The sequence below is a fragment of the Manis javanica genome, chromosome 3, assembly GCF_040802235.1.
Source record: "Manis javanica isolate MJ-LG chromosome 3, MJ_LKY, whole genome shotgun sequence".
NCBI classification, from domain to species: Eukaryota; Metazoa; Chordata; class Mammalia; order Pholidota; family Manidae; genus Manis; species Manis javanica.
The window spans coordinates 40,288,632-40,300,064 of record NC_133158.1 but is presented as its reverse complement, the minus strand read 5'-3'; the positions used below and the strand labels follow the sequence as shown (position 1 = coordinate 40,300,064).

The following is an 11,433-nucleotide window of genomic DNA, read 5'->3' as shown; positions in this document are numbered from 1 at the left end:
GCTGATGGCACGGCAGGGATGCAGTGACCTGCGGCTCCTGGATGGCCCACTTGTCTTCTCAGGCAGCCTCCCTGCTGCCCCTGGCCGGCCCCCAAGGCACTGCCCAGTTGCCCTGGTGGTGGGAGCTGCGGGGGCAGGTGGGGCCTGGGGGCCGGGCTCTCCACGGTGTGTCTGGGGAAGTCCCTCCCAGTCTGGCCTCAGCCCCCCTCATCTGTGAGGCCTGGAACATGTCCCCTCAAGTTTCTCCACCATCTACCTCCACCAGGTCCCCAGGGCCTGCAGTCTGCATGCTTTCAGGGGTGCCAGCGCGGTGATGGCTGCCCTCCCGCCTGCCAGGGCTGGGCGTCTTGGGAACTGGCAAGCAGCTCCTGTTTTGCACCAGGTCAGGGGCTTCTCAGAGAAAGTGCTTGGTTTATGGCCTGCCACCCCGCCTGACTCTCCCTGCTGGAACAGCACCTAGGGCCCCGGGCTCATTTTTGTCTCCCTCCTGCCAGTTGGGGTTCAAGGCTATACTGGTCAGCGAGGGCAGCATAACAAATACCACAGACCTGGCGGCTCAGACACACACTTATTCCCTCTCAGTATGGGCGTCTGGCATTGGGATCCAGGCGCGGGCAGGGCTGGTCGCCCCAGGTCTCCCCCCTGGGTGTGGAGGGGCTGCCTCTCCATGTCCTCACGTGGCTGTCCCTCTGTGCATGTCTGTGTCATGATCTCACAGGGATCAGGGCTCCCTGATGACTTCACTGTAACCAAATCACCCCTTTAAAGGCCCATCACCAAATACAGTCACATTCTGAGGTCCTTGGGGCCAGGGCTTTGACATGTGGTTTGGGGCACACTCAGTCCATCAGTGGGCATTAACAGCACTGGGCTTGGGGTGCACAGGCTGCCTGCCCATCTGGTCGCTGGCTCTCTGGGTCCAGGGATGCCTGGGGGTCACACTTGTGTGAAGACCCTGCTTCTGATCTGAGGAGGGGTCAGGCTTTGGGGAACTCTCACAGTGGGCCTGTCCTGGCCAGGACCACCCCATGTCCCAGGCCCTCTGCTGGGCACCCGCCATGTGGTCCCCTGACCCTCCTGTTCTCTGTGAGCCCTGCCCTTCGGAGCAAGGCTTCCCACCCAGGTGGATGGAGCCCAGCCCACCAGCACAGGCCAGGGGAGGCTGCTTTGATGCTGCCTGTCCTGCTGTCCTCACAGTTGCTGGTGTCATCAGGGTCCCCCAGCCTGGGGCAGCCATGGGTCCCCTGTGCCCTCCCTGCAGGTGCCGCCCCCTGCACCCTCCTGCTGCTGCGTTTTCTACCTGGCTGGCTCAGGTTTCTCCCTCTGATGGTCTGTCCCATTTCTGCCTTTCTGGGCTTGGCATTCACCGGGGCTCAGTCCCTCTCTGCTGGAAGCAAGCAGGTGCCGTCCAACCTGGAGCCAGGGGCATCGGCAAGGCTCAGTCCATGAATGAGGGAGGGTTTTGACATCCTTCCATTCAGGAGGCCAGACCCTGTCTAATTTGACCTCTGCATCTACTGTGCAGCAACTTCGCCAAGGTGGGTCTGATGATCACTGGGGAGGATTGGCTATTATATGGAGGGAGGTTCTTTGGCCAAAATAGCTTGGGAGCTGGAGTGAGGTAAGGTTGGAAATGGGCTGTGCAGCAGGACGCGTCAGAGCCTTCAACCGGCTCATGTGAACTCTGACCCTCCAGAGAGGGTGGGGTGGCAGTATTCCTAAACTAATCAGTGTCTTAATTTCATGGCAAGTCTCATGGAATCAGTGTCTTATGAACTTATCTTGGGAATATTGCTTCAGGATAGCGAACAACAGAAAACGTAGGGTCTGATGGGAGGCGATTTTTAATAACTGAACCTTAACTCTCCCTCACTTTCTTCTTAATGTTTAAAATCTGAGACATGCCTCGTGGGGCAGCCTCCGTGTCGCCCTGCCTCCTGCAGATGGTGGTCCCCCAGGGTGCAGCCTCCCCTCCCGGGAAGCAGCTGGCTGGCCCAGGAGACACTCTCCCTGCTCAGGCTGGTCTCCTGTGGGTTGACTTGCTCCGCAACAAGCGCCAGGGACCCCACTTATGTGCCCTTTGAGTTTGAGGACCTCAGATGCTGTTTTCTAAGAAGCTGCAGATATGAGGCTGTCAGATTTTAACCGGTTTCCTTACATGTTGGAATGTGGGTGTCAGGAGTCTCCCACGTGGTTGGGGTGGGCCGAGCGGGGCCAGACCATGCACCGTGGGCCTCGCTCCTTTCCCACGGGTTATGGGAGCCACCAGTGTCTCTCGGACCCTGACCGTGTGTGGCCTTGTGGATTCCTGTCCCAGCAACCTGGGGTTTCTGCAGGGGCCTTTGTGCGGGGCCTCCGGTGGACCAGGGCTTGGCTTGGCCATGCTAGGGCTGCTGATGTGGAAGAGCCAGGCCCTTTCCGCCTGACCTCATCCCGGGTGGGAAGCGGTCCCTGCCATCCAGAGCAGGCGGGCTGGCCTCCATCTGGCACTGAAGCTGGACTTGGAACTGGACAGATGGTCAGAGGGGAGCAGCCCCCACTCCAGGCTGGTGGCCTCGCATTCAGGGCCCCCTCTGTGTGCCACTGGAGAGGCCTGGGGCTTCCCAGGGGTGGTGGGGCCGACAACCCCAGTGATGAAAATCAGTGCCACCCTCTCTCCTGCTTGTGGCCTCTGCGTGGTTCCCAGGCACACGTGAGCCCCTGGAAGCAGCACTCCTGGGCCCACAGAGGGTGCTGGGAGCGTTTGTTGAGGAAATGTAACCAAGAGGTAACCAATAGTCCAGCAGGGTGACGAGCTCCGGTGTGCGTGTCTGTGAAGCTGCCCCTGAACTCGCTTTGGTAACTCACCGCTGACCTGTTAAAATTGCAGGAATGGAGGGGCGGAGCCAAGATGGCGGCGTGAGTAGAGCAGTGGAAATCTCCTCCCAAAAACACATAGAGCTATGAAAATATAACAAAGAAAAATCTTCCTAAAATAGAGACCACAGGACACAGGACAACATCCAGACCACATCCACACCTGCAAGAACCCAGCGCCTTGTGAAGGGGGTAAGATACAAGCCCCGGCCTTGTGGGACCCGAGCGCACCCCCCCACCCCCAACCGCCCCCCGGCTCCCGGCGGGTGGAAAGAAACCGGTGCGGCTTTTTTTTTTTGGCGAGTGCTTTTTGGAAGCCTTAAAGGGACAGGGACCCCGTTGCTAGGGAGGCAGGGTGGCGGGACCGGTAAGCGGGTGCCTGGGACCGGCACTTGAGGATGGAGGAAATCGCGCGTTTTTCCCCTTTTTTTTCTCTTTTTGGCGAGTGCTTTTTGGAAGCCTTAAAGGGACAGGGACCCCGGTGCTAGGGAGGCAGGGGGGTGGGACTGGTGGGCAGGTGCCTGGGACCGGCGCCTGAGGACAAAGAATATCCCGCGTTTTTCCCTGTGGGACCGGTGGGCAGGTGCCTGAGACCGGCACTTGAGGACGGAGGAAATCGCGTGTTCTTCCCCTTTTTTTTCCCTCTTTTTGGCAAGTGCTTTTTGGAAGCCTTGAAGGGACAGGGACCCTGGTGCTAGGGAGGCAGGGCAGCAGGACCAGTGAGTGGGTGCCTGGGACCGGCGCCTGAGGACAAAAAAAAAAAAAAAATCAAGTGTTTTTTCCTTTTTTTTTTTTTTTTCTGTTCCCTCTCTCATTGTTGCTGTTGTTGTTTTGGTTTGGAGAGTGCTTTTTGGAAGTCTTAAAGGGGCAGGACAGGTCACTTAGACCAGAGGCAGGGAATCTGGGGATCTCTGGGCACTCTAACCCCCTGGGCAGCAGGGAGCACAGAGGAACCTTACGGAGATAAATAGCCTCCCAGCCGCTCCCCCTCCAACGGGGCTCCACCATTTTGGAGGAACAGCCCCAGCCAGGCCACGCTCACAGCAACAGCGGAGATAAACCCCATAGCAACCGGGCAGGAAGCAGAAGCCCTGTCTGCACACAGCTGCCCAGCACAAGCCACTAGAGGTCGCTATTCTCCCAGGTGAGGAAGGCCACAAACCAACAGGAAGGGAAGCTCTTCCAGCAGTCACTTGTACCAGCTCTGCACACTATCTCTATCACTATGAAAAGACAAAACTACAGGCAGACAAAGATCACAGAGACAACACCTGAGAAGGAGACAGACCTAACCAGTCCTCCTGAAAAAGAATTCAAAATAAAAATCATGAACATGCTGACAGAGATGCAGAGAAAAATGCAAGAGCAATGGGATGAGATGCAGAGAAAAATGCAAGAGCAGTGGGATGAAGTCCGGAGGGAGATCACAGATGTTAGGAAGGAGATCACAGAAGTGAAACAATCCCTGGAAGGATTTATAAGCAGAATGGATAAGATGCAAGAGGCCATTGAAGGAATAGAAGCCAGAGAACAGGAACGTATAGAAGCTGACATAGAGAGAGACAAAAGGATCTCCAGGAATGAAACAACACTAAGAGAACTATGTGACCAAGCCAAAAGGAATAATATTCGTATTATAGGGATACCAGAAGAAGAAGAAAGAGGAAAAGGGATAGAAAGTCTCTTTGAAGAAATAATTGCTGAAAACTTCCCCAAACTGGGGGAGGAAATAATCGAACAGACCATGGAATTACACAGAACCCCCAACAGAAAGGATCCAAGGAGAACAACACCAAGACACATAGTAATTAAAATGGCAAGGATCAAGGACAAGGAAAGAGTTTTAAAGGCAGCTAGAGAGAAAAAGGTCACCTATAAAGGAAAACCCATCAGGCTAACATCAGACTGCTCGACAGAAACCCTACAGGCCAGAAGAGAATGGCATGATATACTTAATGCAATGAAACAGAAGGGCCTTGAACCAAGGATACTGTATCCAGCACGACTATCATTTAAATATGATGGCAGGATTAAACAATTCCCAGACAAGCAAAAGCTGAGGGAATTTGCTTCCCACAAACCACCTCTACAGGGCATCCTACAGGGACTGCTCTACATGGGAGCACCCCTAAAAAGAGCACAGAACAAAACACACAACATATGAAGAATGGAGGAGGAGGAATAAGAAGGGAGAGAAGAAAAGAATCTCCAGACAGTGTATATAACAGCTCAATAAGCAAGCTAAGTTAGGCAGTAAGATACTAAAGAAGCTAACCTTGAACCTTTGGTAACCACAAATCTAAAGCCTGCAATGGCAATAAGTACATATCTCTCAATAGTCACCCTAAATGTAAATGGACTAAATGCACCAATCAAAAGACACAGAGTAATAGAATGGATAAAAAAGCAAGACCCATCTATATGCTGCTTACAAGAAACTCACCTTAAACCCAAAGATAAGCATAGACTAAAAGTCATGGGATGGAAAAACATATTTCAGGCAAACAACAGTGAGAAGAAAGCAGGGGTTGCAGTACTAATATCAGACAAAATAGACTTCAAAACAAAGAAAGTAAAAAGAGATAAAGAAGGACACTACATAATGATAAAGGGCTCAGTCCAACAAGAGGATATAACCATTCTAAATATATATGCACCAAACACAGGAGCACCAACATATGTGAAGCAAATACTAACAGAACTAAAGAGGGAAATAGACTGCAATGCATTCATTTTAGGAGACTTCAACACACCACTCACCCCAAAGGACAGATCCACCGGGCAGAAAATAAGTAAGGACACAGAGGCACTGAACAACACCCTAGAACAGATGGACCTAATAGACATCTATAGAACTCTACATCCAAAAGCAACAGGATATACATTCTTTTCAAGTGCACATGGAACATTGTCCAGAATAGACCACATACAAGCTCACAAAAAGAGCCTCAGTAAACTCCAAAATATTGAAATTCTACCAACCAATTTTTCAGACCACAAAGTTATAAAAGTAGAAATAAATTCTACAAAGGAAACAAAAAGGCTCACAAACACATGGAGGCTTAACAACATGCTACTAAATAATCAATAGATCAATGAACAAATCAAAATAGAGATCAAGGAATATATAGAAACAAATGACAACAACAACACTAAGCCCCAACTTCTGTGGGACGCAGCGAAAGCAGTCTTAAGAGGAAAGTATATAGCAATCCAGGCACACTTGAAGAAGGAAGAACAATCCCAAATGAATAGTCTAACATCACAATTATCAAAACTGGAAAAAGAAGAACAAATGAGGCCTAAAGTCAGCAGAAGGAGGGACATAATAAAGATCAGAGAAGAAATAAACAAAATTGAGAAGAATAAAACAATAGCAAGAATCAACGAAACCAAGAGCTGGTTCTTTGAGAAAATAAACGAAATAGATAAGCCTCTAGCCCAACTTATTAAGAGAAAAAGAGAATCAACACAAATCAACATAATCAGAAATGAGAATGGAAAAATCACGACAGACTCCACAGAAATACAAAGAATTATTAAAGACTACTATGAAAACCTATATGCCAACACGCTGGAAAACCTAGAAGAAATGGACAACTTCCTAGAAAAATACAACCTCCCAAGACTGACCAAGGAAGAAACACAAAAGTTAAACAAACCAATTACGAGCAAAGAAATTGAAACGTTAATCAAAAAACTACCCAAGAACAAAACCCCGGGGCTGGACGGATTGACCTCGGAATTTTATCAGACACACAGAGAAGACATAATACCCATTCTCCGTAAAGTGTTCCAAAAAATAGAAGAAGAGGGAATACTCCCAAACTCATTCTATGAAGCCAACATCACCCGAATACCAAAACCAGGCAAAGACCCCACCAAAAAAGAAAATTACAGACCAATATCCCTGATGAATGTAGATGCAAAAATACTCAATAAAATATTAGCAAACAGAATTCAACACTATATCAAAAGGATCATACACCATGACCAAGTGGGATTCATCCCAGGGATGCAAGGATGGTACAATATTCGAAAATCCATCAACATCATCCACCACATCAACAACAAGAAAGACAAAAACCACATGATCATCTCCATAGATGCTGAAAAAGCATTTGACAAAATTCAACATCCATTCATGATAAAAACTCTCAGCAAAATGGGAATAGAGGGCAAGTACCTCAACATAATAAAGGCCATATATGATAAACCCACAGCCAGCATTATACTGAACAGCAAGAAGCTGAAAGCATTTCCTCTGAGATCGGTAACCAGACAGGAATGCCCACTCTCCCCACTGTTATTTAACATAGTACTGGAGGTCCTAGCCACGGCAATCAGACAAAACAAAGAAATACAAGGAATCCAGATTGGTAAAGAAGAAGTTAAACTGTCACTATTTGCAGATGATATGATACTGTACATAAAAAACCCTAAAGACTCCACTCCAAAACTGATATCGGAATACAGCAAAGTTGCAGGATACAAAATTAACACACAGAAATCTGTAGCTTTCCTATACACTAACAACGAATCAATAGAAAGAGAAATCAGGAAAACAATTCCATTCACCATTGCATCAAAAAGAATAAAATACCTAGGAATAAACCTAACCAAAGAAGTGAAAGACTTATACTCTGAAAACTACAAGTCATTCTTAAGAGAAATTAAAGGGGACACTAATAAATGGAAACTCATCCCATGCTCATGGCTAGGAAGAATTAATATCGTCAAAATGGCCATCCTGCCCAAAGCAATATACAAATTTGATGCAATCCCTCTCAAATTACCAGCAACATTCTTCAATGAATTGGAACAAATAATTCAAAAATTCATATGGAAACACCAAAGACCCCGAATAGCCAAAGCAATCCTGAAAAAGAAGAATAAAGTAGGGGGGATCTCACTCCCCAACTTCAAGCTCTACTACAAAGCCATAGTAATCAAGACAATTTGGTACTGGCACAAGAACAGAGCCACCGACCAGTGGAACAGATTAGAGACTCCAGACATTAACCCAAACATATATGGTCAATTAATATTTGATAAAGGAGCCATGGACATACAATGGCAAAATGACAGTCTCTTCAACAGATGGTGCTGGCAAAACTGGACAGCTACATGTAGGAGAATGAAACTGGACCATTGTCTAACCCCATATACAAAGGTAAACTCAAAATGGATCAAAGACATAAATGTAAGTCATGAAACCATTGAACTCTTGGAAAAAAACATAGGCAAAAACCTCTTAGACATAAACATGAGTTACCTCTTCTTGAACATATCTCCCCGGGCAAGGAAAACAACAGCAAAAATGAGCAAGTGGGACTACATTAAGCTGAAAAGCTTCTGTACAGCGAAAGACACCATCAATAGAACAAAAAGGAACCCTACAGTATGGGAGAATATATTTGAAAATGACACATCTGATAAAGGCTTGACGTCCAGAATATATAAAGAGCTCACATGCCTCAACAAACAAAAAACAAATAACCCAATTAAAAAATGGGCAGAGGAATTGAACAGATAGTTCTCTAAAAAAGAAATACAGATGGCCAAGAGACACATGAAAAGATGCTCCACATCGCTAATTATCAGAGAAATGCAAATTAAAACTACAATGAGGTATCACCTCACACCAGTAAGGATAGCTGCCATCCAAAAGACAAACAACAACAAATGTTGGCGAGGCTGTGGAGAAAGGGGAACCCTCCTACACTGCTGGTGGGAATGTAAATTAGTTCAACCATTATGGAAAGCAGTATGGAGATTCATCAGAATGCTCAAAACAGACCTACCATTTGACCCAGGAATTCCACTCCTAGGAATTTACCCTAAGAACGCAGCAATCAAGTTTGAGAAAGACAGATGCACCCCTATGTTTATCGCAGCACTATTTACAATAGCCAAGAATTGGAAGCAACCTAAATGTCCATCGGTAGATGAATGGATAAAGAAGATGTGGTACATATACACAATGGAATACTACTCAGCCATAAGAAGTGGAAAAATCCAACCATTTGCAGCAACATGGATGGAGCTGGAGAGTATTATGCTCAGTGAAATAAGCCAAGCGGAGAAAGAGAAATACCAAATGATTTCACTCATCCGAGGAGTATAGGAACAAAGGAAATACTGAAGGAACAAAACAGCAGCGGAATTACAGAACCCAAAAATGGACTAACAGGTACCAAAGGGAAAGGAACTGGGGAGGAGAGGATGGGTGGGCAGGGAGGGATAAGGGGGGGGGAAGAAGAAGGGGGGTATTAAGATTAGCATGCATGGGGGGGAGGGAGAAAGGGGAGGGTGGGCTGCACAACACAGAGAGGACAAGTAGTGATTCTACAACATTTTGCTAACCTGATGGACAGTAACCGTAATGTGGTTGTTAGGGGGGACCTGATATAGGGGAGAGCATAGTATGCATAGTATTCTTCATGTAAGTGTAGATTAAAAATTAAAAAAAAAAAAAAAAGAAAGAAAGAAGGAAAAGGGGGATTACTCCTTGATAGGATAAAACTATTGGTAAATCAAAGATCAACGCATGCTTTAAATATCCTTAATGTTGATCACTTAAAGGGTGTCAGATGATCAGCTATGGAGGTACTCTTTTCTGATAATATTCCTTTCTCTTAATTAAAAAAAAAAAAAAAAGCAGTTACTGTGTGCTGACCTCCAATGAGTTCTGCACAGTGATATAGAGGGCATGTCAAAGTGTGGGCAAAGGGTCTGTTTATTTCTATGCAGAAGATCAAGGCCTAGCTTGGATACCCAGAAAATGAACTAAGATACGATATGAGGAGGAGCTTCTGGCATCAGCACTCTCTGGAGGACTTGTGCCGGGGGATGATCATCAAAAAGCCTCCACAGGGATCTGGGCGATGCTGCGGTCGTGGCTGCGTCCACCCCACCATCTCCTGGACTTGCCATAGGAATGAGGAGGGAGATGTCTAGGCTGGCATGTGCATACAGTGAGACAACGAATTTGACCGGGTCTGTACTGTTGGAACTCAACCAGGAGTTGGGAGGGGTGCAAGGTGTAGCACTCCAAAATCTTATGACTATAGACTATCTATGGTTAAAAGAACATATGGGATGTGAAAAGATCCCAGAAATGGGCTGCTTTAATTTGTCTGATTTCTCTCAGACTGTTCAAGTACAGTTGGACAATATCCATCATATCATAGACAAATTTTCACAAATGCTTAGGGTGCCTAAATGGTTTTCTTGGCTTCACTGGAGATGGATGGTAATTATAGATTTGCTTTGTTTACGTCACCGTATTCCTATTATATTAATATGTGTGTGCAAATTAGTTAGTAGTTTAAAACCTATACATACTTAAGGTACTCTACAAGAAGATATGTCAAAGAAATAATCAATCCTCCCATGTTTTCTTCCATATGCTACATCTATAGCTTTTCTTCTTCCTTCCTAATTACAACCCTTAAATAGAATTCGTGCCTCATATCGAATTTACCGAGTATCATAATTCCTCCAGGTGGTAAAGATACCTCGAGACAAGTGCTGGGCATAGAAGCCACAGGGCATAAATCTGCAAAGAAGTAAAAAGCTAAACATTTCAAACAATATGGCTTCTCTCTCACTTACCAACTTTACATTTCCCTGTATGGCCCCGGAAGATGACTGGTTAGCCAGAGACGGGTAAGATTCCTCAAGGAAGGAACAACCTAAGACAGGAACAGTCGCAGGGGGGCCATCAGGTGAGAATTTGGGGATCAACAGAGGTGAGGCTCAGAACCTCACCCCCCCTGCTTTGAGAGAAATCTTCTGCATCTGTGGATGTTTTGCTGCCCTTGTCTAGCCTGGATTAATACCTAGTCCATAGGCACACACCTGATCATCTACATTTGCCCTCTTACAGCACTAAACTATGTTTTCTACCTTCATCTTGCATCTACCTACCACTTCAGCATTTTATTAAAAATAAAAATAATAATAATAATAAAGGGAGAAATGTGGCATCAACATATAAATCAAGTACAAAAATCAAACGAATATTCATATTTGACCTGATTGTTTATAGGTCATAATGCGTGATCAAAACCGAAAGTTTCTGTGATGAATGCCCTTGTACTGTTCACCATGTAAGAATTTATTCACTATGTAAGAATCCGTTCACCGTGTAAGAACTTGTTCGTTATGCTTCAGAAGATTGGAGACTGACGAGAATTAGACTTGAGATGGATTAATGATTGTACATTGAGCATTGACCTCCCTATACTGAATTTTATTATTGTTAACAACCATTTGATCAATAAATATGAGAGATGCCCTCTCAAAAAAAAATAAATAAATAAAGGAACACTGCATATGTAAAGCAAAAAAAAAAAAAAAAATTTCAGGAATGCTTTCTCTCTCTTCATTCATGGTTAAGCTATCCAGCTGGCAGTGGACCCACACACAGAGCACATACACACGTGATGGGTACACACAGAGTGGCATGCATCTGTTGCGTGTACACCCCACCTATGACACCAGAGAAGGCCTTTCATAGGAGAGGGTTGGAGCTCTGCAGGTCAGGTTCAAGTACTGGGCTGGCCCTGGCGT

The 11,433-nt window shown here is 46.1% G+C and overlaps 1 long non-coding RNA gene across 1 annotated transcript; it reads left to right on the top strand.

Annotated features, from left to right (window-relative positions):
* On the top strand, positions 1 to 11,145 carry LOC140848352 (uncharacterized). The gene is made up of 2 exons (XR_012129089.1): positions 1 to 3,048; positions 9,610 to 11,145. It is a non-coding gene; the product is annotated as an uncharacterized lncRNA (long non-coding RNA).
* The last annotated feature ends 288 nt before the right edge of the window (positions 11,146 to 11,433 follow it).